Source organism: Pinus tabuliformis, chromosome 6 (assembly GCF_031772625.1).
Source record: "Pinus tabuliformis cultivar Carrire ecotype Pingquan chromosome 6, CPIR1, whole genome shotgun sequence".
In the NCBI taxonomy this organism is placed as follows: domain Eukaryota; kingdom Viridiplantae; phylum Streptophyta; class Pinopsida; order Pinales; family Pinaceae; genus Pinus; species Pinus tabuliformis.
The window spans coordinates 1,161,628,150-1,161,633,870 of record NC_142292.1 but is presented as its reverse complement, the minus strand read 5'-3'; the positions used below and the strand labels follow the sequence as shown (position 1 = coordinate 1,161,633,870).

Genomic DNA, 5,721 nt, shown 5'->3' with positions numbered 1-5,721 from the left:
GATTATAAGTGTTGAACATGAACTTATTTCTATGGAGATGAATGAGACATAATTGTCTATGGAAGGCAGTTTGATTGAATCGTTGGGCATTAGTGACCATGTAAAGGATGATGCTGGAAATGAAGAGCATTGTGATAAGACACTTGCTAAATGTAAGGAGGAAATTGAATTGCTGGAGAAGTTGCTAGGAAATGGAAATAGAAAAGAAGTGGTTACAGTGGTACTTGACAGTAGCAGAGGGTCTTTAAAAGACATGGAGATAGAAAAGTGTTTTGATTCACAAACCAATAGTTTGTTTCTAGGAACAATGCATAGAATGAATGAGTGTGATGTTGTGATCGAATAAATTGAACAAAAGTTATTTGGAGATGAAATGGAAGTTCAGAAGCAACAAGAGGGTAAGCATGTAAGGGTGGCAGTAAGGAACCAACAACTACAAAGTGAAGGTAAGCAACAAAAGATTAAAGGAAAATTTAAAGAAGAGACTATGTTAGCTAAAAACATAGTAAAGGATCATCATTCCATCATGATGATAGGCACAACGAAGATAAATAGGGAAACTGTTGAGACAGTCAATAAAGAAGAAGGACTAAACTCTCATCAAAGGATCAATGAATGGGAGACAGAATTGGAGCTACTGGAGAAATGGCTAAAAGCATGAGTAGGGAAGAAAGAACTTGATGAAGATTGCAAAGGATATGCAAGAGGAAGAGGAAAGAGTCAAACAAAGAAGTGAGTTGGACATAGAAATTGAACTAATAATGGATTTGATGAGAAAAGAGTCTGAAAGGGAGAAGACAACAGAAAGAAAGCAAAGCGGCAACAAGAAAAAGATAACAACAAACTGTGAAAGCATAGCTAGTGGGGCAATGCAGCGTAAAGTGTGGAGACCTGGAGAACAACAAAAAACAACAAGAACAACCAAGGAAAGACTACAAAACAAAGTATGGGATCCAGGAGGACACAAATCAGAAGCACATGATCAAGAGACCATGATTATTTTCAACCTTGAGATTTTGATGCAGGAGGATTCAACTCAATAATATCATTGTATCTTAGTAGACAAACGAGGCTGAAGGCAATGGGCGACCAAGATTAATTCGTACAAAAAAAGAGAAAGAAATGAACGCCGGATTTTAAATCCAAGTACTTGCGGAAGGTGAAAGGCGAGAATCGATATAGACTGTCAGATCAACAGATCTGGTAGATCGACAATGATTAGCAACCATAGCGGGGGTAGAGAGTACGGGATGCCTTGATCGCAGTTGAAGGCCTGCAATTGTTCTTAGCCATCGATCAGAACAGTCAATGCTTACGTCACAGTCAACTACAATATTAGACCTGCATTTAACCTGCGTGCTAGTTGAATGGCCGCAGACCGTAAGATTTGATGGCCTGCATTATCCAATGGATATCGAGTTTAAAGTGATCAGATTTTAAATCTAAACCTAGACCTGAAGTTTTATAGACTAAGGTTTATGAACCATATCAGCTCCGTGAGGTGGGTATGTGTCGCGAAAGTTCCCGATGCGATATCACTACAGATCGTCAGATCAAATGGGTTTTGATCTATGGCATAGGATCACCGAGAAACTTTATTGATCGGGGAAGACATCAACCATTGGATTGAAGATAAGATCGATGATGGAGATTGAGCAATAAGGCTTGGGCAGAGCAGACCTAAGAAGGTTATAGGTGCGATTTTATTTCATTTGAAGTCTAGTTGTGTTATCACATATTGCATGCAAGAGGTGATGAAGTCACATGATGGTGTGATGCGATATTGCGAAAGCCGTTGATTTGGTGGATGAAATCAATGGTAGGAAGGGCAATTGCATATCGTAAATCAGGAGTTCTGAATGAAAATTCTATTGAGTCTTTTGAAAATCTGTGATTGCGACATATGATGAGTTGGCACATAGAGGGGGCTTTGGTTAACATGCGCAGTTATAGAATTAACCAAAATTATTATAAAGGATGAAGGGTTGAGTTATAAGGTTTCGCGAAACAAGATTAACTAAGGATTAGACTGGGGTTAGTTATTAACTCATTCTGCATGAGACTCAATTAAGGGGCCTTAAACCTTCATTTATTAAGGTTTGACTAGGCAGGTTATTGAAATTCCTAGGACAGATGAGATTATGCATTTTATATGCATACTATGGGTATTGCAGGTTTTTCCTACGTTAGAAGGTATTTTCAACCTTTGGTTGTAGGTTAGTTTAAATTTATATTGTTTCTGTTGAGTCAATCTTTTTAGGTTCAAATCAAGTAACATACCAGAGAAACCTTAAATAAAGTAGCGTACCAAATTTTTCTCTTGAGTAGAACATGACAAACTATATTTCTTCCGCTCAATATTTACCTTACTTTCTTAAAAAATCTATGCCTTTTCAGGAGCCCATATTTATTTCCTTGAAAGAGTAAGGTATAGTTCAGAAAGAACCAATCCATCTTCCTATTTGACCCTTCCTTATATCCTTTCCCCTTCAAAGAGCTTTGTGAAGAGATGGAATTATTCAGGACCAACCAAAACATTTGGATAATCTGGAACGCGACATGGCATGCCCGAAATCCCCAAGAAATGAATGGAAAGAAGGTGAAATTCTCCCCAAAAAGAGTTATTCTACGATGGATTTGACTTAAAATACGTAGAAGTCAGTCTAGCACCATAAGAAATGTAAGAAACACCTATAGCATAAGGACCAACAACGTTAGTAACAAGGGTGGATCTAGAACCACCTACAGAAGCAAGGGTGGAAACATATGTTCCAAAGCCAGTTGTTTAGTATCCTATAGTGGTTGTAGAGCTAGATGTTCCAGATTGTATCTTAGTTCATTTGCGAATCAAAGAGTAGCATTAGTTAGTCAATTACATAGCTAGGGAATATTGTATGACCTTGGAAGCAAAGAGATAGGAGAACAACCTAATTAAATTGGACCAACTAATTCGTTTTTTACAAAGAGGAAATGTTGATGGCTTCCCCATCCCACCTGCAATTCTTATCAATAAAATTTTATGATTCTTGTGAGAAAGACTATTTGGGGTTTCCTCTTTAACTATTTCTGTAGATATGAAAAGATGATAGAGAAAACATAAATATAATTTCAAGCCTATCCATGGAGAAATGTCCTTCTACATGGGCCACTCAACAAAAATCCATCTAAATGAGCAACATTCCCTACCTTTGTCACGTAATTATAGAGAGACATAAATGAAGGTAAGAAAGCCCACATTTTGAATACAATTTACAAGATTACATTATTAGGAATACGTTAACTAAGATACCTGCATTATACCATCGCATCAAGGCAGGGATCCAATGTAAGGCAAAACTAGCTTGGATTACACAAGCAACTATAAAGAAGACAAACACTATCTATTGTCCAAAAGATCATACATGAAAATGACTATAGAGTATTTTATATAAAAGAAAATCTTGCCCCAAAGACCAATAGTGAAAATGTGATTAAGATTACCATGACTAAATTTACTGAAGAGATGATCGAGCATACTGCACACTTTCTTCCATTGCTTGATAGTCTCATCGAGCTCCCATATAATAATCTTCTTCAAAATTCCAAGCTCTTGTATACCCCTAACAAGAATCAAGGACCCCTCATGCTCTAGTATATGTGGGAAAACCACAGGGGGCATGGTAACCTCAACCAAATCCCAAGCTTCAGCGTCAACATCGAAGGCCAACAAGTGATCAGGACCATGGGTGAGGTAGAACAAAATTCCATCTAAATGGGCAGCATTCCCCAACATGGAAAACCTCCCATCAAAACTACTACAAATGTTCCATGAATCACTCATAGAATCATACACCTGTGAAGAAATCCCATTAACAATACCTACAACCAAAATTTGATACTCACTGTCTCTCTCTGGATATACCACCATTTCTACCACATAGGGGGACTTCATAGGTAACATGGGAGGAAATATTCTATGGGTTTTGGTGAATAAATTACAGACAACAAGGGACCCCTTTCTATTCTCTGCTATCAACATACCCCCACATGATACTATAGGTTGACTAAGCCTTGAACATGTTACAGAACAAGGGCATGAAGATGACATGTAGGAAATGGGAATAGCAACCCACTTGTCATCTATAGGATTATAGGTAGCAACAACATTTCTATTACAATTTTTTGCAAATAAAATGAAGAAAATGTCTTACGGGGGTAGCATCCTGTAGGTCATTAGAAATGAATCTGACTACACACCATTGAATTCCAGACTATGTAAACTCTCAACATCCTGAATAGGTTTGAAATCTGTAGTCTAGCCAAGATATTCTCCCACAAATGATATGGAATATCAACAGCCTACAGTCCTTGTATTTCGATTTTCTATTTCACGACAAGAGCCAATCTAAAAGGCAATCAAAAAGCCTCCTTCTCCCTTAAAAACTTCACATGTCATAAGTTCAAGATCATTTCCCAACATTATCAATTCACCATTGTCCTTGTTTGAAGAATCGAGATAATAAGTGTTACAATTTTATCCAAGTCTACAATAGCGTGCATCTGTACACTACCATTAATAAATTAGCAAATGATGCTTTTTATTCTCTTGATTAGTACACCATGCATTTTTATTCCATTTGAATAACTGCCTTAATATATATTTTACAACATTCCTGCTAACTGGGTAGTTACCATTTTTTTGGTCAAATGTGGAATTACCCATCTTGGAAATGTCCTACTGCAACTGATTTATGTTTATCTTCTAAAAAAGAAATCATGAAAATACTGATTTCCGACAGATTTTGAAAGTAGATTCTCTAGACAATGTGAGACTAAGAATATTCAAAAATATGACCATAAAGATTTTTGGAAATTCAACAATACCCATATTTAGCACAGGGACTCAAACAAAATAAATCTGGGACTCATACTTGAAATTGACATTGACAATGATGCATACAATGAAAGGTTAATATAGAAGATATTCTAAAAAATCCCTTGCATACAAGAGGCCAAACTTATTATTGTGTAGACATTTTGAGAAACTATCAAGGCTCATAGTTTTATAATGAATTGATTTATCATAGCTATCCCCTCCCATATAATTGCCAATGATTTCCATTACAAGAAATGCTTCAGCTTTGAAATTGTAGCTCCAAAATGTGGAGATATGTATCCTAAACAAATATTTATATACAATCACATGTCAAGTTGTTCTAAGGTGCACAAAAATATTCTCCCAGTCTGAAAAACAAAGCAATTCTAAGGTACTACAACTCCCATTTTAAGATTAACAAGACTCTGCAAAAGGTAGTGCAATTGGCAGGAAGTGATAATGGAAACCATCCCAATAATATTTTTAGAGCATAACCCCAAAAACCTCCCAACATCTAATGTCCTCCTTGCCACAATGTTTGCTATACACAAACAAATAAAACTTTACGAAAATGTACACATCTAGGATTTCTGAAAAATATTTGTGCATGCAGCCAAACATATCAAAGATGAAAAACTAATCAATAGAGACAAATATAAAATAGCTCTACTAATGGCTATGGGAAAACCTGAAAGCACAAAAAAAAATGTGTTCCCACATGAAAAGTGAAATAGTTCAGTTCTAATATGTGGTGCTTCACAGTATCCTATTGGAGTTGTGCTTAAATAAGGAGGTCACCCAGTATCTCCTTCCTCTACCTCCCTATGGAACTAAAGAAGAAGCTTCTTCATCATACAAACTAGAAA

The 5,721-nt window shown here is 36.4% G+C and overlaps 1 pseudogene; it reads right to left on the bottom strand.

Moving 5' to 3' along the window:
* Positions 1-3,376: 3,376 nt before the first annotated feature.
* LOC149262926 (F-box only protein 6-like) lies at positions 3,377-4,539 on the bottom strand (annotated as a pseudogene).
* Positions 4,540-5,721: the final 1,182 nt, after the last annotated feature.